Source organism: Gracilinanus agilis, chromosome 6 (assembly GCF_016433145.1).
Source record: "Gracilinanus agilis isolate LMUSP501 chromosome 6, AgileGrace, whole genome shotgun sequence".
Taxonomy (NCBI): domain Eukaryota; kingdom Metazoa; phylum Chordata; class Mammalia; order Didelphimorphia; family Didelphidae; genus Gracilinanus; species Gracilinanus agilis.
Window position 1 is genome coordinate 282,776,475 of NC_058135.1, and position 25,337 is coordinate 282,801,811.

Below are 25,337 nucleotides of genomic sequence, written 5' to 3' on the forward strand. Positions count from 1 at the left end.
CCTCAAACACAAACTTAGTTAATAGTTTAGGTGGGACTAGAACTCAAGCTTTCTTGTCTCATGCTATATCCCCATGCATTATGTCAAAGTGCCTCTAATATATCATTGAAACTCAGGCTATTTTATTGTTCATGGCTTTAATGGAGTCTACAGCATCATAAAGATCAGTATTACTAACATTAAATAATAAAAATAATAATGGTAATATATTGTTACTATCCTCATTTTATAGATGAGTTAATTGAGGCAGAGAAAAGTCAAGTTGCTTGGTTAGTGATGATTTCTGGAGGCTGGAGACCCAGTAACAGGAGATGGAGAAAGAGACAGAGAGACAGAGAGATCTCCATGCTCTAGTAGGCTAACCAGGAGCAGGAGATAGAGGGTGAGAAAGTTTCAGGGAGTCTGATAGAGGGGTGTGTGTGTGTGTGTGTGTGTGTGTGTGTGTGTGTGTGTGTGTGTGTGTATGGAGAAACATAGAGGTAGACAGAGAGAGACAGAGAGACAGAGACAGACAGAGAGAGAGAGAGACAGAGAGACAGAGAGATAGAGAGATGTCTCTGCTATCTTTAAAGGAAAATGGTGCGTGTAATTTGGCTGGAAATCATAGTTTGGCCCTCCCAGAAATGAAGCTCCTTTCCTCTGAGAGGGGTCTGGAATAGACTGTGAACCTTAAGGAATAGAAGGTTGGCCTTAAAGCAGAGAGAGCAGGCCTTACTATGTAGAGTGTAGGCCCAGCAGAGAAGAGAATGGGCATGTGTGAGTCAAAAAATTCCTGATTATTTTTCCTGCTGCTTCAAAATGAACTGTCCTTCCTTCAAGATGGTGAGAGGGGCACCTCTATAAGAGGTGTAGAATCGTTGTTACCCCAAAATGTAAGTGGCAGAATATAAGGGTCTAAAATTTGAAATAGTTGGACTAAATTGATCAGAGTGTGGTCACCAAGAATTAATTAAATCCAAATGTTATTTTAGCCATTTATTTATAAAATATGGGAAAAGAGTGAAAGTGGAGAAATGAGAAGAGGGCAGAGTAAGAGATTTGGCTTAATGAGCTAGACTATGTGCTCAAGCCCTGGATTTGCTGCAGTAGGGCTCCAGAAGCCTCAGCAGGAGGGCCCAAGGGTCAATTAACAAAGCTTTTACCCAGGAGGCCTCCTTCCAGATAAATATTAGTTTTATGGGGTAGAAGATATAAGCTCTTTTGAAGAGCAGGGGGGAAACTGAGTCACTAAGTGGGGGAGTAGGAATCAGACTCACTACTCATAGAGAATGAGAGGAGGACAGGGATCAAGAGTCAGGGAGAGGGAAGAGAAAGACACAGAGAGAGAGAGAGACTGAGGTTAGAGGGCTGAAGGGCAGAATCACTGAGAGAGCCCAGTTTGTCAGTATGACTGACACTGCTGCAATAAGAAAGACAGGGAGAGAGACAGAAAGAGAGGGGATAAAGGAAAGGAGAGAGTTTCTGAGAACTTTAGGGAGTCTGGCAGGAAGGAAAAAGAGGAGGGAGTGGGAGAGAGAGAGTAGGAGAGTGTCTCAGAGCCTCAAGCTCAAACCAGATTCAGCAACCAGGGAGGACTCAGCTTGGGTTCAGCCTGATAGTGGGTAGTTGAGTCACTTTACCAGTATGTGGGCTTTGGTACCATATGTGAGATCTGACTGACAGGGGTCTGACCATGGCAAATGAGACACAGAATGAGTAATGCAACGGAGATTTATTTATTTTTATTATAATACCCCTCTGTGATTCTTTGGGAGTTCAGTCTCCCCAATGGATCATAAAAATATAATCAACTTATAAATTGCAATAATTTGTGGATAAAAGGGAAAAAAAAAACAAAATCAATGATTGCCACATTAACAAAAAGCCAATTTGTGGGCCATCCCCTTTGACAAAAAGTATACATTCAAAACAAATGCTTTCAAACCCCCATAGTTTGTTGAAAGCCGTTAGATGTAAAGAGCCAATTGGAGAAATAGGGTCAAATTTAGGGCCTGTTATCTGGATTCCCTACATGACCAATCCAGGCTGAGGCAGTCTTTGTGTTTGGTCCTGGTCACCTGAGCCCTGAAAAGCTCTGGTACCAGCAGGTAGATTAATCCAAAAACAACTTGACCCCTCCAAGAGGCTATTAGGAGTCATTTAGAGAAACAGAGTCTGTAATAGATGTTTTATCTGGATCCCATTACAAAATCGTTGGCAAGTAAAACTGCGTGTATGACTTTTCTGCACTGCATGTCAGATGCAGATAGAATGGACCATCTAAGGTAAAAATCTGAGGCTCCTCTTTTGACTCATTTTTAGATCCCCACATTCTCTCAATATTCTTATTGGAAAGCTTTGAGTCCTTAACCAGACCAGCAGCTACTGAATTAACAATTCCTCTCCTTGACAATTTCTCTCCTTGATAATTAAGAAGCCTGAAACCTAAAAAATATATTACTTAGATAAGGACTGGAGCCGGACAATTTAGTCCAGACTATCTGACCAGGTGCAGATCTGTAAATCAAGGCAGAACACAATTAGTAAACATCTCCATGAAATTTATTTCTGCTTCCAGAATTATCCCCTACTAATTGGTGTTTGGAATTTGGCCCTTGTCCTTGCACCCATATCTCTTTTTTTTTAGGCTTTAATGAATTGTGTATGATTTGTAACCCCTTCACAGCTGTGATTCTTTCTTTGTGTTCTTTGTTTGAAACCAGTATAAAATAAAGTCCAAAATCCCATAGCGTGGGATCAGCATGGGCTAATCTCTAGTTCGGCTGTTCTCAGTTTCTTTTTCCTGTCTTAGCAATCCGACGCCATAAAACGCCACTCAGAAACCCTACCATATAGAGCTGGTCCTCTATAATAGTTCAAATTCACATCCCAAAGTTCAATTCTAGATCTTCTTGATGCCATGTGTGGTCTCTACAGTCATCTTCATGGCATGTTCTCCAATCAGGTTTGTCTTCTTGATTCTGGGAGGTAGAACCTTTCTTATACTAAAAATTCCTAAATTCAAATCAAAGTTCACAATAATAACAAAGTCACCCTTGAAGAAAATAATAACAAACAGGGATCACTCATGGATATATGGCAGTTACAAGGTATATGAATTAATTGGCAAAAGAAATAAAAAATATCAAAAAATCCAAATAAAAGAGAAAAATAACTTGTGGATGAAATATAAAATAATAAAGGCTTATGTCTAAAAATTGAAGCAAAGGAAAAATAAACCTATCACACCTCCTTGAATTAGGACCTAATTAAAGTTATTTCCGCAATTGTGCACTTATTCAATCAGTTGCCAGGACTACAGAAAGTTTACCACACTATGAAAGACAGAAAAGAGACTAGATTTTAGGAGCTTATGGGAGCCAGGATGGCAGCTAAAGTGGTGCTTCTTAGAATGTGGTTCAGAGGAAGACCTGCTTCTGACATAGGCTAAAACAGATGCAATCTTGAACCCCAAACAAGTTGAAGTCCTCTTGTCTTGGCTAAAAATCACATCAATCCCACTAGTATTGGTTGTTGGGATTTCTTGAGCCACTGCTATTACAGAAACATCTTTTGTGTCACTTCCCATATAAAATGTGTATTCTATAACTTGTTATTTCATTGGGTAGTGTTGTAGGCAAATATAAGGTAGGTCATGTAGATAAGGTAGATGTATAAATATGTAGATAGCAGGCAGGCTTGTCAGGCAAGGCTAGAGTGTTCCAATCATGAAATGGTGAGAAGGAAGGAAGCCTTTCCTGAGAGACTCTGGTATGGCTGAGGAAGTTAGATGCTGGTTTGATCTGTCTCTAGTGAAGAGCCCAGGGAAGTGGATTTGTCTCCTACAAGAAACATCTCTCCTTTGGAAGTTCAGGTTTGAGCAGTGAATTTGGCTCTGGATGGTGGACATCCCGACTGGTTCAGCTCCCTGTCTTCATCTATTTGTGGATTAATTTGCTGTGGACCTGTGTTCCTGGAAAACCTTAGATCCTCACTGGAGTTGAGGAGGACCCAGTTGTGGGACATCCATATCCCCTTCTAGCCAACCAAGCTGGACCTGACAGACTGTGTTAGTACAGAGTAGATTTGGCCCAGCTTTCCAGTCCCTGGAGTTTGTCCATAGATTCTTAGTTTAGTGTAACCTATCCCTTCATCTCTTATCTTAAACTCATAATTAACCAGTTTTCATAATTTATGGATTACTTTCCTTCTCCACAACCATTCAAAGACCCACTAATTGAGTTGTTTGTTCCCTGGCTTAGGTAAGAATGACAATTGGGTTTAACTGCCATTGCTAACCCTGACACCATTCAGTCCCAACTCTGTGTTGTGTTTGTGGGAGTGGGTAAGATTTCCCAGTGTGTTATTGTGGGTCAGGCAGTTAACTCACTTCATCGCAATCATTCCCCATTCATCCCTCTCACCCACTACTACCCCCTGTGTTATTATTTACCTAGTACAGTAGAAGATAGAATAAAGAAAGATAGAGAATTTGGATTCAAAAATGTAAATGATTGTTAAAATTGACTTTTAAAAACAAACAAACAAAAAAGCTTCTAGGCATTGAATTGCAAAACATTATATATAGGAAAATCTATACTTTTTTAATGCAAAAGAGGTTGGTAGGTAGTTCAGTGAGTTGAGACTCAGGCTAGAGTCTTGAAATTCTGTTTTCAAATTTGGCCTCCAATACTTCCTAATTGTGTGAACCTCCACAAGTCTCAGGACTAATGTGTAAATGGAATTAGCTCAAGCTCATTCATAGTTAAAACTCTAGCCAGGAGAGATTATGTCATCCCCATCTCCCTTAATGAGGAGGGGAGATGAGTTACCTACATGTGACAATAAGTAAATCAAGAACAAGGGACTGCCCTTTGGGCAGTCCAAAACAGTGTAGAGGCTGCCATTTGCCCACTTGAATTAGAGGTGGACCCCCAGGAAGTGATGAAAGACACTATCTCTTCAAGTATGATGGTAACTTCCTGTTGAGGAGTTCCTGCTTTGTACTTGGTGCTGAAGCAACTTGGCTGACACCTCAGGCAGCTTCCTGTCTGAATTGTCATGTGGGTAAGTTAGGCTGACTTCCTTGGGCCTACCTTGGCATTTTCAGAATCTCTGCCTCAAGCAGGCTTCTTTGCTTCTCTAATTGCTAAGGCCTTGTCCCTTGTAGCCTAGTTTAATTAGCCTTTTAACCCTCTCTCAGTCTGGGCCTTCGTTTGCCCGCACCAGCCTCTCCCTCTCTCTATTTCCTTATCTTCTACCTTCCTAATTTTAAATAATCTACCATAAAACCCATCCTGACTTGGGTCTGTTTTAATTATGGAATCAATCTGAATTATCGATTCCTAGAGACCACACCGTAAAATATATATCTATATAATATCTAATTTTTCCCTATTACAGTTGGAGACCATGTTGGTCTTAGAAACCCTCAATCTTCCTAAATTTTCTTTAATTTTTCTTTATTTTTATGACTATCCCCTAAGTCAGCCTTTTCACAGCCCATTTTTGATCTGGGATTGATATAAAGCTGCCAGACTGATGAGATCAAACATTTTCTTTCCTTTAGCCTTTTAAAATACATTAGAAAAGCAGACCCTTTAACCTTGGCTGCAGGGCCCTGACCCTAACCCTATCCCCTTGCCTTAGGGAACAAACAACCCAATTAGCTGACCCTTAGTTTCACCTGGGAAGGAATCCTATTTTTCAGTTGCCTTACTGGAGACTAGCAGACTGCTTTGTTACTTAGATAGCCCAGGAGAAACACCTAGAAAGCTTAGAAGAAGCTCTGCTGCTCACCAAAGCAGAAGGCACTAGACTCAGCATATTAGTAGGGTTCTTTTAGGGGGAGTAAAATTTTTATGCTGATATTAGGTCTTAGCCTTGTTGTCTACTTTTTGTTCCAAAACTCCACATGTCTCCAGTTTTAAAATCTTAAGATAGAAGCTAAAGCCTGGTGGGGCCAGCTAGAATTAAGCTACCCTTTTGCCCAAAGACAAAAGCACATACCTTTAGCAGGTTTTAGCCTCAGGGGGAAGGAGAAAATAAAAATATCCTTCAGACTTTAAAAACTGAAAAGAGCTTCAGCCATACCTTGTTGCCCCTCTGAAATTCCACAAGTCTCAGGAGTAATTGTATTGTACTTACCACGTGGCTTGGAACAAATACTTGGTATTAATTCTAGGATAGAAGATAAAGGTTTTTTAAAAAAGAGAAAAATCAAAAATTATTTATGCATGAGCATTTCTTTACTTTTATTATATCTCAAAATAAAAAAAAAACCATTACCAATATATTCAAGGTATCATTCAGAGAACAATGAGAAGAGAATAATGAATCTATGATAGAGGAGTATCCATGACACACCAAAACTCTACAATGGTAAAGTTTATAAAAATGAAAAGAAGGCGTAAAAACCTATAATTGTTTATTGAAGATAAATAATCTGTCTCAAAAAATGAATGGGCCCACAATATTTTCCTGACAAATAATTTCTTTGTATGTTTAATTCATCAAATATCAGTTGATAAATATAATGATGATTAAGATGCAGTTATGTAAACTGGGGATATATCATATTTTGTAAATTAGATATCTTTGTATCAGAATCCTAAATGAAATTTTCCAGGGTAAGAAATGTGATAGTACTTATTTTAATTATTCATGTGTTGATGTGGAAACTAGAGACCCTACCCCAAACTTGTGGCTTAGTGAGATCTGAAGAACCCCAAGTTTTAGAAATAGCTTGTAAGTTGGAGACCCCCAATGCTTCCTGTTCCCCTGAGAATCCACCCTGAAGGGAATCTCAGGTTAGCAGTTGCAGACTGAATAATGGACCCCAGGGTAAATGCTAAATACCCTTTTTTCTTAGGTAGTGATCCCCATTGTTTTAGAGACCCTTTCCCAGGAAGACACACCTGGGCAGGGACCATCCTTTAGTATCCATGGTGTAAGCAACCCCTTCCCTCACACCCTAAACTCTGGCTATGATTCCTTTCCCAAGCTTGATTGTAAATCCCATCCTCATCAGTACAATGTCAATCATCTTTCCCAGCCCCTGGATCTTCCCAAATGGTATATAAGTTCCCCAATTTCCTTTGTTCCTTGGAGTCATCATCTAGCGTGGTGGCACTTCCAGGGAGTCAGGGAGCAGATAGAAGCAGAGTTCAGTCCTTGGACTTTGCATAAGGTGCAGCTCTGCATAAGAAGCCTAAGTATCCCTGTTCCCCCTTTCCCTTGATTAAAGAGTGGCTTAATGACTATTTAATAGTTCTGTGTTTTTTATAAGTTAACAAATGGAGGCCCCAGTGAGATCTGAAGTCCCAGCTGCCTGAGCCACCCTGCTAATGAGGACCCCAAGGATGTGATGTACCCACAGAGCTCTATTTAGGGTTGAGTCAGGAATCCACTTAGCAGAGGGGCCAGGCAAGTGGCTCTCAGAGTAAAGGACTCGGTTGCGTGTATTTGGGGTGACCCACTCTTTAATTAAGGGGAGGTTTAGGCGAAGGTCCGTAGATCTATGTAGAGTTGCAGAACCAGAACCAGCCCAGGGGTGTCTGGATATTGGGGCACAGTAAATCTGTGGCCCCAAGAGGTGGAAGCAGCCAGCAGCCTGAAGAACCACCTAATGGTACCGTGGAGAGTTAAATGTAAATATGTGGCAAACGGTCCCAAGGTGAATGGGCCAAAATGGAGTCTAGTTCAACCCACTACAAGCTCTGGGTATGACTAGGTTTTAGGGTGTGTGTGTTTTTGCATGTGAAAATGGGTGAAGCATGTCTGGAGTAGAAGAGCAAAGAGAGTAGTTCAGAGGTGTGAATGGCTGACTGAAAGCTTTGAATGGGAAGCTGAGCTGGAGTGTGGGAGCCTGAAGGTACATTTAAGTGGATTAAATGGAGAAAGTTGCTTCATGAATGGAAATGCCAGGGATTAAGGGTTTAAAGTTAAAATGTATGTAAATTTTTGCAAAAGAGCTTCTCACAGAAGCTTAAAGAACTTAAAGTTCTGGATTTCTTCTCATTTCTTAGATGTTTTGCTTATATTGCTTTTGTGATGTGTTTTAAAAAGGATCCAGTAACAACCTTAATGCTTGTGATTTAAATGTCTAAAAGTTGTGTTAACAGTTAATTCCTCCCAAAAAGCTAAAGAGAGTTGGTGATCCAGATAGGAGGATATCCAGGGAAAGGCAAAAGGAGGTCCAGAGGTCCCTAACTTTAAAATTCTAATCTTTTCTTTCCAGTTTTGGTATAATGTGTGAAATATTGTATACCAAGTGCACTTAGTGTTTTAATAATGTTCGTAATGGGATGCATTTGTTCTAGATACTAACTTTGTTATTTGAGTGCTGTCAGTGCACATTTTGTTGAGCTGTTTCTAGAGAGCAAGGTTTCTCTGATTAGCGTGTGTTCAGAAGTAAAGATGTTCATTTTTGGTCATTGTGTCATTGTAAAATGACAAGACATGGTTGAGGAAAGACTTTGCTTTGAATGGGAAGGAAACTGAAGGATTTTAAACTGACTAACAATTTTCCTCTGAAGGAGCCCCTTTAGGCTTAGGCCAAAAGGAAGGCTTTTGAGGCCAGGCTGAGAGAAATGTCATTTGGAGCCAAGGACAGAGTAAGAAAATAGAGGGGAATTGGATTGTTATTCTGATTTAAAGGGATAATTTTTAGATTTTCCTTAGTAATCCAAAGTTTTAGGTTGAGGGAATTTTATGAGTTTTAAAAGGGATCATGAACTATAACCAGATTTTTGGAGTTTTTAAGGTAAATTTCCAGAGTGCAACCATTATAATAGATAAGTTTTTGTTTTTAAAAGACCAGGGAATCCTGGTTCCTATAGGGAATTGAGTTTTCCTTTTTGAGTGGAGAGAACTAATCCGGTTTGGCATTTATTTATTTTGTGAGTATTATTTTTCTGATAGATGATCACTGGCACATGACCGATATTAGAGAACGTAATTCCTCACCTGGAAAAATTCCTAAGAAATTTCTAGGAATGCCCTGCATTTTACCACACCAGTTCTGGAGTTTGGGTAAAGTAAGTAAAACTTACTAAGGTCAAGTTTGCTATATGGCTTGTTAAAGGGATTTTATTCACAACCCCTGGAGCACTATTATCTCTCAAGGCTGGTTCTTAGGAGGCAAAAGCATGGAAAAGACTCAGGATCTAAATCTGAAAGATTCTCTGAAGAAGACACCTATGAGAAATCTGAAGGAGCCCCAAGATGTCACTGGAACTGATAAGTATCACCTTTCTTAATTGCTTTCATTTGGCCTTCCAAATTTCTGTAACAGTCAAAAACTTGGCCATTTTCATATAGTTACCCTGAGCAAAATCCCTTTTATGAGGAGAGAACCTAGATGGAAGAGAGTCATTCCCCAAATTTAACTAAAGCAGGTAAAATTTAAAAATAGTATCATTTTACTTTAAGAGTCTTGAAAGTAATAACTGTTAGATTTGAAAATTCACAGCAGAATTTCCAGAGTGCTAGTTCAGTATTACAGAACATGTTTGTCTCAAAGTAGTATCAAAGGAATTCAGGAAAGAAATGATGAAGCCTAGAAATAATTGTTAATAAGCAAAGATAATTAATTTTAAATCCTGAGCATGGTTAGAGAGAATTGTCATCTAAAGGCAAATTATATGGGAAGATAATTGGGAAAAGAAATGCTATGGAGTGAAATTGGTTATTGATACAGTCATAGGCTGAGAAATGGTTAGGCTAAGTTTCTGTCAAGTTCTACGGGTGACCGCCAATCATTACCAACTTATGCAAGGCATAAATATTCCAAATGATGGGAGCCTTTCTCCCTCAGTTTAAGTTACTTCCCACATTTCTCCTGTTACAGCAATTTTCTGTAATCATATAATGAAGGAAACTTTAGAAAAGCAAGGCCTAGAATATGAGAATTGTGAAGGCAAATGGAAATTTTTAGCCATTGTGAATGAAGTTAGCAGATTAGAGGTCCCTTTTCCTAAAAGGAGGAAGAATTTAGGTCATAAAGAAAACCTGGCAAAACAGTGTTAAAAAAAAGTGGGGAAGGGGCAGCTGGGTAGCTCAGTGGATTGAGAGCCAGGCCTAGAGACGGGAGGTCCTAGGTTCAAATCTGGCCTCAGACATTTCCCAGCTGTGTGACCCTGGGCAAGTGACTTGACACCCATTGCCTACCCTTACCACTCTTCCACCAAGGAACTAATACACAGAAGTTAAGGGTTTAAAAATATAAAAAAAAAAAAATGTGGGGAAGCAATACATAAAAATAGTAGATTCTAAGCAGTATTTTTCATAAACAGGGTTCAGATAGAACACTGACTTTCTCCCCAGTACCAGTAAAGTTTATACATCTTGAAGCTTAAAGGCAGGAAACAATGAAATGAGGAAACTTTGTGCCTAGGAATGCTACTGAAATAGCCAATAGACTAGGCCTAAGTTAAAAGGTAAATGAGCCTTTCTTGCCAATGAATAGATACTTGAGGAAATTGAAAAGTGTACCCAAAACTAAAGTGGTTAAGGAGGTAGCATGTTAACTGCCTAAGCAAGAGAATTATTTTCACAAGAATTTTTATCTACAGACTTTACATTAGCTGACTCAGTTGCAACATTTTTTCCTACAAAGTAATAAGCATTATATAGTTAAGTAGTTAAAAGGTGAATGAAAAAAGTTTTTTAAATCCCTACCATCTCAACCTCCCCAAAGAGGGGTGTGTGAGAGGTGTTAAAAATAGGGGAAGTTAGAAGCATTTTCAATCTTGAGATTTTTGGAGGGAATTTTAGTTTGAGACTTTTAAAAATTGTTTTGAAGTTGAAATTGTCATAGTTTTTCATAAGATTTTGAGATTGCCGGGGACATTTGGGTAGCTCAGTGGAGTGAGAGTCAGGCCTGGAGACAGGAGGTCCTGGGTTCAAACCCGGCCTCAGCCACTTCCCAGCTGTGTGACCCTGGGCAAGTCACTTGACCCCCATTGCCCACCCTTACCAATCTTCCACCTATGAGAAAATACACTGAAGTACAAGGGTTTTAAAAAAAATGATTTTGAGATTGCTGTCATAGGTATATCCTAGCCCTTGAAACATATATATTCCCCTCTGTAGACTCAGCACTTGGGGAATTCTCTTACAGAACTCCCCCCAGTGCACTGGCAATAAAGCTTTCTCCTGATTACATTGTCTTGTGTGTTCCTCTGGTGGCTACCCATTTGAATCCTAACAGTTGGGGGCTTGTCCCACGATGGTGTGCGACCCCCTGGGGACCACTGAGATCAAGAAAACTCTCTCCTAGGTTTTGTGGCGACTTCCAGAGGTGAGCAGTGAATGGAGTGTGAATGGTGTGTGATGTGTGTATTTGATGGGGAAACGGAGGACTCTCGATGGGCATTTGGCTAAGTGGATGATGCATTCTCCAGGTTTATAGGAGACTTCCTACTCTAAGCCCCGAGGCCTGCCCTGTTCTGGGGCCAGGGGGACCCCCTTCCCCCCCCCAATCCCGTTTTAGATCTGGACCTGTTTATGCCGCATTTTCTGTTCTCTGAGAGGAGCCAGATTGGGAAAACTGGGAAGCAAGTCGGATAAAAGGGAGGGAAAGAAGTTGGAAACCTTGGAAACAGGGAATATGGGGATGCATAACTTTAAGGGGTTGGAGTCCCCTTGAGCAGCTCCCCCAGTGAGAGGGGGAGGGAAGGTCAGGGTTTGATTCCCTGGGGGAAACAGTTCCGGAAGTCCAAGGTTCAAATCCCTGGAAGAGCTAATCCCAGAGAAGTCCCAGACAGACGCATCATGGGAAGAAGTGGGGCACTGGATCTTTTTGGAAGGATGCCAGGGAAAGTGAGATGGAGCCCCCAGAGGCTACGTCCCAGATTCAAACTTTGTTTGGATCCACAAAAAGAATCTTCTATTTATCGTTATGTTTGTCTGTCTTTTGTGTTGTCCTTTGTCTGTGTCTTTTTGATTGGTCAAAAACTGGCCAGAGTCAATCAACCCCCCTGGACTTGGTCCTAAGTCATTATTCAGATTTCAAAACCCATGGGAATGCCTTAGGTTTATCAGTAAAAAAGGGGAAGCTGCAGACCTTTTGTAATTCAGAGTGGCTCGCATTTGGGGTTGGATGGCCCCTGGAGTGGGACATGACAACAGTCTATTATTTCTGCAGTTCCCAGAAAGGAAACAGTTACACCCTCCCAGGTTCTGGTTACCCAGCTCCAGTTTGGAGGTCCCCTAATTCATCAGCACTGGCTAGGTCTGTGTCTTTGGTGTTATTTCCATCCTTATCAAGAGCCAGGGAGAGTCAACCTGGTGCTTGCTCCTTTCCCAGGCTTCAAGGCTAATTCAGAGGGAAAACTGCAAACATTCTGCAATTCCCCTTCCCCTATCTACATTTCTAACCTTCCCTTACTAGAGAAACTGTGCTGCTTAGGCAGCAGACTTAACATTTCAATAGGAGGGGATTTGAAAGTTCAAAGTTCTTTCCTTAAGAAACACAGACAGCCTAAAGAACAGCTCACTTTCAACCCCCACTAGAAACAGATAGCAGTTTGTTTAGGTGCTACAAGAAGCATTTTGTTAGAAATCACAGCCAAAAAGAGAGACAGGTTAGATCAATCAGAGTGTAAAGCACAGGGAAAGTTAGGGGACAAGAAGTCAGCTCAGCCAGTCAGATGGCTGATTGCTGTACCCGAGTACCCTCAGTGAAAAGGACAGTGAGCTGCAACTGTTTTAATGTGCTTTCTCACTGCAAATATTTCTTTTTAACCATGGATCCTAAAGAACTGATTTTTCCTCTTTCTTCCTTTGGATGGGCCCCCAAGGGAGTGAAAAAGAGAAAAATTCAGAGCAGAAAAGGGAGATTTTACTCCACATTTGGAAGCATTTTCACTTAAGATTTGATTTTAAGGGTTGAGGATTGCTAACGATGTTGATATGGTACAATGTAATTTTATTTATTGTGGTAACTGTTTGTCAGTCAAATGTGAAATAATAACTAGATTTTATTGAGCACAAAAACTCATGGTTAGAAGTTTGTTAAGCCTTGGTTTCAGTGAATTGAGAATTGTCTAAATGTGGTTACTAGCCAGCCTGACCCAGAGAGGGAATGATTATTCTATGAGGTCAGAAATTGTACTGGCTACTTTGTAAATGTGAAAGTCATTCAGAAAAAAGTTGTAATGGTGTTATTGAGAACTTATTCTAGAATTTAAACTTGGGATTTTTCAAAATGAGATGTTCTTTTAATGTATGTGCTATCAGAACTAACAAGTAATATGACACACAAGAAGTTTTGAAAGTGGTTAATCTGTACTTGGGATTTAATAATACAGGTACTAAAATTTGGAAAGGGTGGAATTTCTAAACAGTGCTATATTTGACTAGGGTTGTAAGAACTGTTTTTAAAAATGTGTACAGTGTATTAGAAGGAATTTGTGATTTAGAGATTAACATGTATTTAGACTCAAATTGCTAGAAAGTAATGATGAATGAATACGAAATATGTATGCAAGTGGACTACAAAGGGAATTAAGTTTTTCACCTGAAGAGGTTAAGGTTGTATTGTTAGGGTTCAAATGGGTGGCCACCAGAGGAACACACAAGACAATGCAATCAAGCAGGAGAAAGCTTTATTGCCAGTGCGCACTGGGGGAACTCAGCAAGAGAATCCCGAGTAATGCATTCAAAAGGGGGAATATATATGTTTCGAGGGCTAGGGTTTAGGCGCCTATATCTTAGGGTTTACTTAATAGCTAGACAGTGGGAGTAAGGATGCGTCCAGGTGCCACAGGATATAACTCTTAATCTTCAAGGCTGTCTTGTCTAGGGAGGAATGGTGACCCAAAGCATGATGTTGTAAACCCCCCCTACTCAACAGGGTATGATACTGTCAAGCTGCTAATTATGGATGTTGTAAAACCCCCATGCTCAACAGGATGTTGTTAGGCTGTTGGTTAAGAGTCTCTGTTTTTTGGCTACAACATTCCCCCCTTTTCGTTTTTCTCATTAAGGAATCTTCCTCGGGGCCAGGCCCTCGCTGGGATCTGGGTCAGTAGCTAGGGGTTGATATTGCAGTTGCATGACCATGAGCTGGACCGTATTTATCTAGTCATGAATGAACTGGACAAAGTGGTTAAGAATACAAGGGCCAAGTGTTAGCAACAGGAGAATAATCAAAAGGGGTCCTAATATAGTGGAAATGAGGGTCGTAAGCCAAGGTGACCGATTGAACAGCTGCTGATACCACGGTGAGGAAGAGCGGAGGGATTTGTCCCTGGCATCTAAGCTGCGTCTGAGCTCTTCAAGGGATTCCCTCACTACTCCAGTGTGGTCGGTATAAAAACAACATTCTTCCTGGAGGGCTACGCAGAGGCCCCCTTCCTTTAAAAAAAGGAGGCCGAGGCCTCGCCGGTTTTGTAAAACCACTTCTGAAAGGGAAGTGAGGGATTGTTCCAGGGCCTGAATAGATTTCTCAATCCTCCGCAAATCCTCATCTACTGCAGTCTGAAGGACCTGGAGGTCTGTCTGATGTGTCACGAAGGCCCCTATCCCTGTACCGACCCCTGCTAATCCAAAGACTGTTGCAAGCGTGATGGCAGTGATGGGCTCCCGCCGGAATCTGCTGTGAGCTTTTTGTGACCAAAAAGCCAGGAACTGCTCCACGAGGTGATATATAACTCTGGGGAAAATCATGACCAGGATGCAGACTTCCCTGTTATGGAGCAGGGTGGAGGCTGCCATGCAGGGGGTCAGACCTGAAACTGTGCAAGCCCACCGAGCCCCCGCAGGAGGAAGGTACCAAGCGGGGGATCCTGATGCCTGAGCTTGGCTATTATTCTGAGGGGGGATGCAGTGAGGCTTTGAGGAGATAAGAGTAGAAGTGCCAATGCATCTACCTCTCCCAGAGAGGGACTGAAGAGTCAGGCCAACCTTCTGATCTGTCCAATTACAGGTGTCTGGGCTGACTGCGGTAGAAGTATCATAGGTGGCATTAATGGCTATGGCGTCATAATAAGGGGGGCGAGCATCCAGACAAAGCCAACAAGTGGCTGTCATATTAGGAAATGTCTGGTTCAGGGCTGCATATGCAGCATCCAAGAGAGGCCACAATGGTATCCGATTGTCAATAGGAGAATGAAGGGGGGGGGGGGTCAATGAGGCAACCTGGGCAGGTGTTGGGGAAGGGGGAATAGAAGACCTAGAAGGCTTGGTAACCACAACATCTACGGGTTTAGCTGGCTTAACTGGTTCCAGGAATGGTTGCAAAACTAAGTTAGGCCCCACCCCCAGTGAAGGAGGGGTTACTGGTTCCTTCTTTATTAGGATGAGTCCTCTTGGGTCAGAACCCGACATGTATGCCCTGAGACCCCAAGTTTTTCCCAGAACCCAAGACTGATCCTGAGGATGGAGGACAGTGAGGTTAAGAAACCTACAGGTACTGCCACTTCCACAACGCCTGCATGATGGCCTGGTCCCATGTTCCAGGGAACTACACTTCTGGGTTCACAACCCGGTGGAGACCACCTCAAAAGCAGGGAGCCATCCTGAACAGTGGTTGCCCACCCAGTGGCCAAGGTCTCACAGCCCCAATACCCACAATAAAAGTGATTAGGGTAATTACAATAGGACCGACAGGGGGCTGAAGCAGGGAAGAGGTAACAATCAAAAAGTACAAAGAACTTAACGCCGGGCCCATCACATCGGACAGAGGGGAGGACCTGACAAGGGGTAAAAAGAAAACTTGGAGCACCAGGGGTAACAATAGACACAATAGTATCTGAGGCTGCTCCATTACTAAGTGACCATTTCCACAGTTGATGGGGGTTATGGAGAGGACTACAGCGTATCCGGTACCCCCAACAGGGCCGAAAGATAAGAGGGAAAGTGAAAGAGAAAATCACAATGCCAGTGAGGGAGGTCATGGGGGTACTTTTGAGGGTTGGGTAGAGTCCTGGGGCCTGCATCATGACAATCGAAGTTTCAAGGGGTTGTCTGGACGGCTATGGGTGATCCAGGTGTCTGGCTCAGGATCTGGAGGTTCTGCCAGTCATACGTGGGAATGGTGGACCCAAGGACCGATCCCGTCGACCTTGAGTGCTGAGGGAATCACAAATATGACAACAAACGGTCCCTTCCAGCGAGGTTGGAGAGCCCATTTCTGATGTCTTTTGACCCAAACCCAGTCTCCTGGCTTATAAGAGTGAGGATCATGCGGGGGAGGCTGGAACTGGGCTTGCAAGGGGGGCCAAAGATCCTGCTGCAGCTGAGAGAGAAAAAGAACAAAATCACGCAATTGGGGGGCTTGGTTAGCATCTGGGGAGGGAAAGGAAGAGAGAATATGGGACAGAGAACCATACAATATTTCATAAGGTGATAGGGACAAAGGTCTCAGCGTGTTCTGGGCTTTGAACAAGGCCAGGGGCAGGAGCGTCACCCAATTACCACCAGACTCAAGGACCATCTTAATTAAAGTTTCTTTTAGGGTGCAATACAAATCTAGGGGTAACTTATTTGAGGATACTCCAATTATCTAAAGAAACTAAAACCCGCAATGTTCAATCACCACGCTCTCCCTTCCACCAGACCCAAAAGGAAAATCAGGGAAGGGGAGGATGGAGATGGGAGATCAGGGAGAGGTCCAGAGAAATGAGACAGGTCCAAATTTCCCCAAAACAAAATAAGCACAGACCACGGCCTAAGCAATTAGACCAAAGCCAACAGGTTAAGCCACAGCAAAAGCCAGAAGGCAAAAGCCCCCATCAGTTGGAACTTCAACTCTATTTATAGCTTTCAGTTCTAACTGACTTTCTAAAGATTCTAAGATGTTTACCTGACTTTTTGTGACCTTTAGAAATTACCGAAGCAAAAAGTTTCTATTAGCCACCTTCCATTACGCTAAGTAGCCCTGTTCCCCCTTTCCATTGATTAAAGAGTGGTTATGACTATTTAATAGTTCTGTGTTTTTTCTAAAATAACATATGAATTAATATATATTATTTTCTTCCTCATCTTTATATCAAATTTTTATTCTTTAGAGGGTATTTTATATAATTACTAAATTAATTCTACTTCTATTCAGAAATCAAGCAATATGACTTTCTTCAAAATAGGCTCTTTTTGAGCCTAGTACAAAAGAAAGAGATGGTAGCAGAAGAAAAAAACTGTATAAAAGCTAGATTATTTTAAATCATTGATTTAGAAATAGGGAGATGCATCTCTAAGACTAGTGAGGAAGAGATTAAGAACACATTGTTCATCAGGGATTAGCTTTGTTTTTCAGTATCTCCAGGGTATTTCTGTCTGCCCTCAGAAGGATCACATAGCATTTGGGAGCAAAGATACAGGTGAGAATCCCAGCACTGGAGACCAAGATGGAAAAGATCTCCATGGCCACCATGGTCTTCCCTTTGGTGCTCTGATATGTGGGCAAGAAGGAAATCCAGACACTGCAAAACACCAGCATGCTGAATGTCAGGTACTTGGCTTCATTGAAAGTATCTGGCAGATTCCTGGCCAGGAAAGCCAGTGTAAAGCTGACCAAGGCCAGGAAGCCCATGTAGCCAAGAACACAGTAGAAGGAAACAAGGGAGCCCTCATTACACTGAATGACAATGAAGGAAGCCTCAGAGTGTGGATCCATCTCAAGGAATGGGGGGTATGTTCCCAGCCAGATGCCACAGATGCACATCTGCGTAAGGGTACAGATGAAAATGAGAGAATAAGATACTGATGCTCCCAACCACCTCCTGAGCTTGCTACCTGGCTTAGTGGCCCTAAAGGCCAGAACCACAGTGATGGTTTTGGCCAAGATGGAAGCAATAGCCACTGTGAACACAATGGCAAATGTGGTTTGTCTTAAGATGCAGATGGCTGGTGTAGGATGACCAATGAAGAGTAAGGAAGAAAGGAAGCAAAGGGTGAGAGAAGTGAGTAGAATGTAGCTGAGACTGCGATTATTGGCTTTCACTATGGGGGTGTCTCTGTGCATCACAAACACTCCAAGGACAAAGGTTGTGAGGATGGAGAAGCAGAGAGCTGCGGAGGCCAGAATCATTCCCAGAGTCTCTTCATAGGCCAGGAAAGTCACTGTCTTGGGGAGGCATCTATCTTTCTCCTCACTTGGGTACTGATCTTCAGGGCATTGTATACATTGTTCTGCATCTGGGAATGCAACAAAATTGAATTTCACGAAATTTATATAGACCTGGGGTCGGTAACATGTGGCTCTCGAGCCATATCTGTCTTTTGTGAGGGACAGATATGGCTCTTTCTGCAGGAGCCATAAAGTCAATTTTTTTCAGGTGCTTTTACAGGAGCGCACACTGTGAGCACTGTATGACTCTCATGAAATTACGTTTTAAAAAATCTGGCATTTATGACTCTCACGGCCAAAAAGGTTGCCGACTCCTGATACACACTGTAGTATTCTTTCTCCAGTAAAGTGCAATTTTAGTCATTCCACATGAAGTTAATCTTGCTTTTAGACTCCTCAGTGAGAAGGATAAGAATTTTAGATAGTCAATGAAAAGATCACATTTTAGTTTCTCTTTATCTCTACTTATGAATAAAAAATTATTTTTGAAATTTAAGAAATCTTTGTTTCAGAATTACAGTTAAATATGTTTTAATCAATATGTTAAGAATATGAATTGATCTTTTTTAAAAAATAAGAAAATACAAATAGATATCTGAAAACTATTAAATGTTTAATGGTATATTTCTTTAAAAAAACATGTTTAGTATAATTAACACTAAGTTTTAATTTGAAAATCATTTGAGGATAATTTAAAAAAAGCTTTTAAATGAATAGGATATTTAACATATAATGTCAATACATTTATATAAATCTGCCATAATGTATTAACTTGTATTCTGAAACCTCAGAATGATGTTAGTTTTCATTCATAAATAAAGAACTAATGAAATTTAAGTAGGAGGAAAATATGAGAATATAATTTTCAAGAGCTAAGATGTGGTGAACTAAATTTTGTTATTTCAGGAAAACATTCTTAGGTCTACCATAAAACAGAAATATTTCCATATGATAATGGTGAGAATAAAATTTATCATGTTAAGTCCTAAAATGATATAAAAACTAAAAAATTCAAAATCTATAATTAGGAAGAACTCTTTCTCTTTAGGCACCCACCTGTTTTATTGGAAATTTTCCCATCAGGACATTAGGTACAGTCAAAGCAGCAGATGGGCTGATCTTCAAGAGATTGCTTCCTGAAGCCAGGGCCACAGGTCACACTGCATGTAGAACTTGGAATCTGAGTTTTCATAAAAAGAAAAGAAAAAAATATATCATTATTAGAATTATGTATGAAAGGTAGATTCGTTGAGGCAATAATGTGGTGGACATTTAGAATAACATATCTGAAGTTTGGAAGTGAAAGGATGATACATTTCTGAATAGAGATTTTCTCTCAGTTTTCCCTCTTCTGATCTATATCATCTTTTCCTAAAGACATGTATATGGACAGAATCTACAACAGAAACAACATAGCTCCTCCATTTTTAAAAATACTAATGGTTCAATGGCATATTTTCAACCAGATATGTGACAGTATATCTCTAAAGTGTACTTCATTTTCTACAAGAAATGTTGAAGTCATTCATTAATCACTTTAGGAGAAATGTTTCTTTATGTTTTTGTTCACTGAACAAGGCCTATTCTTTGTATTTGAATGAGAAATCATGAATTTTTCAGGGAGTCATAAATTTAGAGTTTTTAATAAAATAAACTGATTAAATACTTCAGTTTTATTTGATCTGCTTGAAGATGGGAATCAAGTGTACTTGATTCAAATGATTGATCTTGTTTCATAGGATGATATTTGATGATTCATATGAATCACTGCTGATTCATAGAAGATGGGATTTATGTTTTTCCATAGACAAAATAATCTATATATAATATAAGTTCTATATCAGAAGAGGAAATACTCACAAGATTCTAATTTGTTGATCAATCATATTATATTTGTGTCAAAATTTCCAAAAACCTCCTTGGGATTTTCTTGACAAAGATCCTGGAGTGCTCTACTCTTTCCTTCACAAACAGATTTTACAAACTTAAAAAAAACTGAAGGAAAAAGGATTAAGTGACTTCCCCAGAGTCATAGAGCTGTTAAGCATTTGAAGCCACATTTGAAGTAGGGAAAAGGATTGTCCCAGACTCCACACACTCTTCCCATTATGCAAGCACATTTTAATTAAGAATACACATTCTTGGGAAAGCAAATTTATAATAAAATATATCTGTAGTTACAGGATTTCCTATATCAGCTACCCTTTGGTGACATACGTCTCTTTTGAGGGTAAAAAGATTTCCACTTTCCCTCCTCTTGTTATTCCAAATTGCTTTCTTGGTCTGAGGTATTTTAAGATTTTCTTCATATAATGAATTAAGATCATTATGTAACTTAATTGGAAAGATTTTGAAAAGAGTAATGCGTTTGTAAAAAACCTTTTTAATTTAATATAATCAAAATTATTTATTTTTACATTTTGTAATTTTCTCTAACTCTTGCTTAGTTTTAAAATCTTTCCTTTTCAAGAGATCTGACAAGTATTCTATTCTGTGTTCATCTAATTTACTTACAGTTTCTTTCTTTATATTCAAGTCTTTCACCCATTCTGAATTCATCTTGGTGTAGGGTGTGAGATGTTGATCTAAACCTAATCTCTCCCATATTGTTTTCCAAATTTCCCAGCAGTTTTTGTCAAATAGTGGATTTTTGTCCCAAAAGTTGGGCTCCTTGGGTTTATCATACACTGTTTTGCTGATGTCACTTACCCCAAGACTATTCTACTGATCCTACCTTCTATCTCTTAGCCACTACCATATTGTTTTGGTGACTGCTGCTTTATACTATATCTTAATAGCTGGTACTGCTAAGACACCTTCCTTCACATTTTTTTTTTCATTATTTCCCTTGATATTCTTGATCTTTTGTTCTTCCAAATAAACTTTGTTACAGTTTTTTTCTAATGCAGTAAAAAAGGTTTTTTGGTAGTTTGATAGGTAAGGTACTAAATAAGTAAATTAATTTGGGTAGAATGGTCATTTTTATTATGTTAGCTCATACTACCCATGAGGAATCAATGTTTTTCCAATTGTTTAGATCTAGTTTTACTTGTTTGGAAAGTGTTTTGTAGTTATGTTAGTATAATTCATATGTTTGTTTTGGTAGATAGATTCCCAAGTACTTTATATTGTCTAGGGTGATTTTAAATGGTGTTTCTCTTTCTACCTCTTGCTGCTGTGATGTGTTGGAAATATACAGAAATGCTGATGATTTATGTTCTTTTATTTTGTATCCTGCAACTTTGCTAAAGTTGTTGATTATTTCTAATAGCATTTTTGTGGATTCTCTAGGATTTTTTAAGTAGACCATCATATCACCTGCGAAGAGTCTCCTCATTGCCTATTTTTTTTTAAATTTTTTTTTAACCCTTGTACTTCGGTGTATTGTCTCATAGGTGGAAGAGTGGTAAGGGTGGGCAATGGGGGTCAAGTGACTTGCCCAGGGTCACACAGCTGGGAAGTGGCTGAGGCTGGGTTTGAACCTAGGACCTCCTGTCTCTAGGCCTGACTCTCACTCCACTGAGCTACCCAGCTGCCCCCCCTTGTTGCCTATTTTAATACCTTCAATTTCTTTTTCTTCTCTAATTGCTACTCTAGTGTTTCTAGTACAATGTTAAAGAATAGGGGTGATAATGGGCATCCTTGTTTCACACCTGATCTTATTGGAAAGGCTTCTAATTTATTCCTAATATCCCTAATCTAATTATATTAAATTAAAAATGTTTTGTACAAATAAAAACAATGCAACCAAAATCAAAAGGGACACAACAAACTGGGAAAAAATCTTTATAACAAAAAATTCTGACAGAGGTCTAATTACTCAAATATACAAGGATCTAAATCAATTATATAAAAAAATCAAGCATTCCCCAATTTATAAATGGGCAAGGGACATGAATAGGCAATTTTCAGATAAAAAAATCAAAAGTAACAATAATCACATGAGAAAGTGTTCTAAATCTCTAATAATTAGAGAAATGCAAATGAAAACAACTCTGAGGTGCCACCTCACACCTAGCAGATTGGCTAAAATGATAGCAGGAGAGAGTAATATATGTTGGAGGGGATGTGGCAAAATTGGGACGTTAATGCACTGCTGGTGGAGCTGTGAACTGATTCTACCATTCTGGATGGCAACTTGGAACTATGCCCAAAGAGTGATAAAAGAATGCCTGCCCTTTGATCCAGCTATACCGTTGCTGGGATTGTACCCAAAAGAGATCATAGATAAACAGACTTGCAGAAAAAATATTTATACCTGTGCTCTTTGTGGTGGCAAAAAACTGGACAATGAGGGTATGCCCTTCAATTGGGGAATGGTTGAACAAATTGTGGTATATGCTGGTGATGGAATCCTATTGTGCTCAAAGGAATAATAAACTGGAGGAATTCCATGTGAACTGCAAAGACCTCCAGGAATTGATGCAGAGAGAAAGAAGCAGAGCCAGAAGAACATTGTACACAGAGACCAATACACTGTGGTAAAATAGAATGTAGTGGACTTCTGTACTAGCAGCAGTGCAATAACCCAGGATAATTCTGAGGGATTAATGGTAAAGACGCTATTCACATTCAGAGGAAGAACTGCAGGAGTGGAAACAAAGAAGAAAAACAACTACTTGAACACTTGGGTTGATGAGGACATGTTTGGGGATGTTAACCCGAAAAGGCCACACCAATGTAACTATCAATAACATGTAAATGAGTCTTGACTGAGCACACATGTTAAAACCAGTGGAAATGCGAGTTAGCCCTTGTGGCAGTGGGGGGGAGAGACTGGGTTCAGGGGCTGAAGGGTAAAGTAAAAACATGAATTATGTAACCATGAAAATGTTTCTAAAAATAAAACAATTATTTAAAAAAAGTATTGAGTAAAGTAATTCAGAGAAATCAAGGTTCTGTCTTAATGAGTGCAAAAGAAAGAAGTTGATGCTTCAGCCCTATCCTAGTCATTCCCAATATCTTCAGGGAAGTTCTTAGGTCCAATGAAGAGACACTTGAATCTTACCTGAGGGAAATCTTCTGGCCAATCTATGTCCTCTTCATTAATGTTTAACTCTTTTTTATGAGGAATCACTTCTCCAACTTTCACCTGAGTCCAATAATAACCAGGTAATGATTTAAAATTCAAGATATCATATGTCTCAGCAGTCATCAAGGTTCCATCCCCACATAAATCATTTTTGATCCCATTGACAGGATTAACACACTTCAGGAAGTTGTGGAGCTGAACACAAGGACAGAAGTTTATTACTGCTTGAGGAAAGGAGGGTTCATTCACTCTGCTAAGACTTGATAATCAACACAAAATGGTTATGTGTTTGAAGATTACAAAAGCTGTCATTCTCTTTTTGTAAAATTCTTCTTACTGAGCTTTGCCTCGCACTCTGTACTCTATTTTTTCCTAGCAAATCATAGGTGACAGAAGAGTAATGTCCTAGATAAATTCCAGATTGTGATGAAACCTGAAACTTTTCTCTTCTCTCCACCAAATCATGAATTTCTTTCAAATATGTCTAATATCTCGCATTCCAAGTTCTCTTGAAAATCTGTATTCACAAACATTTGTTGCTTTCAACAAGCAGCAGTCTTTTTAGTTAAAAAAGTCCATTCAAGACCTATATAATTTTTGATAAGTTAAATTTAGGACTAAAGGACCATTTTGAATGCATACTGCTGAAATTCAAGGTAGAGAAGAAAAAGGGAATACAAATAATTAAAGGAGTAAACAATTCAAAAAGTTCAGTGAAACAAAATAAAGGAAAATAATTCCAGTGGAAGAGAAATGGGAAGAGGTTGTTACATTATGACTGATTATAAAAATGAAACAATAACACAAGTTGAGGTAGATTTGAGAAACTATGATTTTAAGAATAACAAGATAATCATTTTGGTAGAAAGTGAGCAGATGATTGGAAAAATTATTTTATACAAAAGAGATACCCAGAAAAAAAAACTTTTGCATTGTAAAGCAAAATAAATATGGACAAGCAATGACTGATCCTCAGAGATGTATTAGGGAAGGTAATAAAAGAAAATGAAAGACAAGGCAAATGAATAAAAAATGGTATTTAAGGAGAGGAGAGGACATAAAAGAATAAGAAGGTTAAATAATAAAATAGAATGGAGAGAAATAGACATTGGTAGTAATCATGAATATGAGTGTAAATAAGATGGACTCACCCATAAATGGATTCAGAGCAAAATGCATAAGAATTCAAAATCAAACAATATATTGTATAAAAGAAAAACATTGGAGACGAAAAGATTTAGAATTAAAATAAGGGCTGTAGCTGCATGTACACTATTATTTTGTAGTGAAAAAGCAAGTGGTACTAATCAAGTTCTCTGACAAAACAAAAACAAAAAGAGTTGTAATCAAAAGAGATAATTAGAGAAATTAAATTATGCCAAAAAACAACAAGAATTTATGAAAAATATTAACAGCTTGATCTTCTGGTATAGACTTCATTTCTTTTTACAACCTTACCTTACATCTTAAAGTCAAATTTGTGCACTGGTTCTAAGGCAGAAGAGTGGTAAAGGATAGACAATGGGAGTCAAGTGACTTGCCCAGGGTCACACAGCTAGGATGTGTCTGAGGGCAGATTTGAACACAGGACAACCTGTCTCTAAACATGGTTCTCAATCCACAGAACCACCCAGGTGCCCCTTAAATATTTCATTCCCGAAATACATATTAGTCTACAACTGAGACAAACATAAAATTCAAAGACATTCTTCAATTGATATATGGTCAGAAAATACAAACTTGCCATTTTCAGAAGAAGAAATCAAAGCTAAATTAAGTCATGTGGAAAAATGCTCTATTAGTATAAATTAGAAAAATAGATATTGAAACACCTTGTGTATACCAACTTAAAATTATCAGAAATGATAAAAGCTGAAGATTATAAGGGAAAAAATGTTATATCTGTGGAGTAGTGAACATCTATCAGTCTTCAGAAAAATTTGGAACTATGGCCAAAGGAATATAAATTACAGGTAACCACTGACCCAGCAATAATAATACTAGAACAATGTGTAAAATATATCAAAGAAAACAAAACAGGTCCTATGTTTACAAAAATGTTCATAGCTGTTCTTTTTCTGGTGACAAAGAATTAAAAATTGAGGGAATATTCATCAGTTGGAAATGGTTGAATATTTTGTGGCATATATTTGTGATGGAATACTCTTGGGCTAAAGGGTTATAACACTGGATCTGATTTAAGAAAAATTTGCCAAAGATTATATAAACTGATGAAAAGTGAAGCAAGAAGGA

At 39.3% G+C, this 25,337-nt stretch overlaps 1 pseudogene; it reads right to left on the reverse strand.

Annotated features, from left to right (window-relative positions):
* Positions 1-17,215: 17,215 nt before the first annotated feature.
* LOC123252745 overlaps positions 17,216-25,337 on the reverse strand; it is a 9,683-nt pseudogene continuing 1,561 nt past the window's right edge.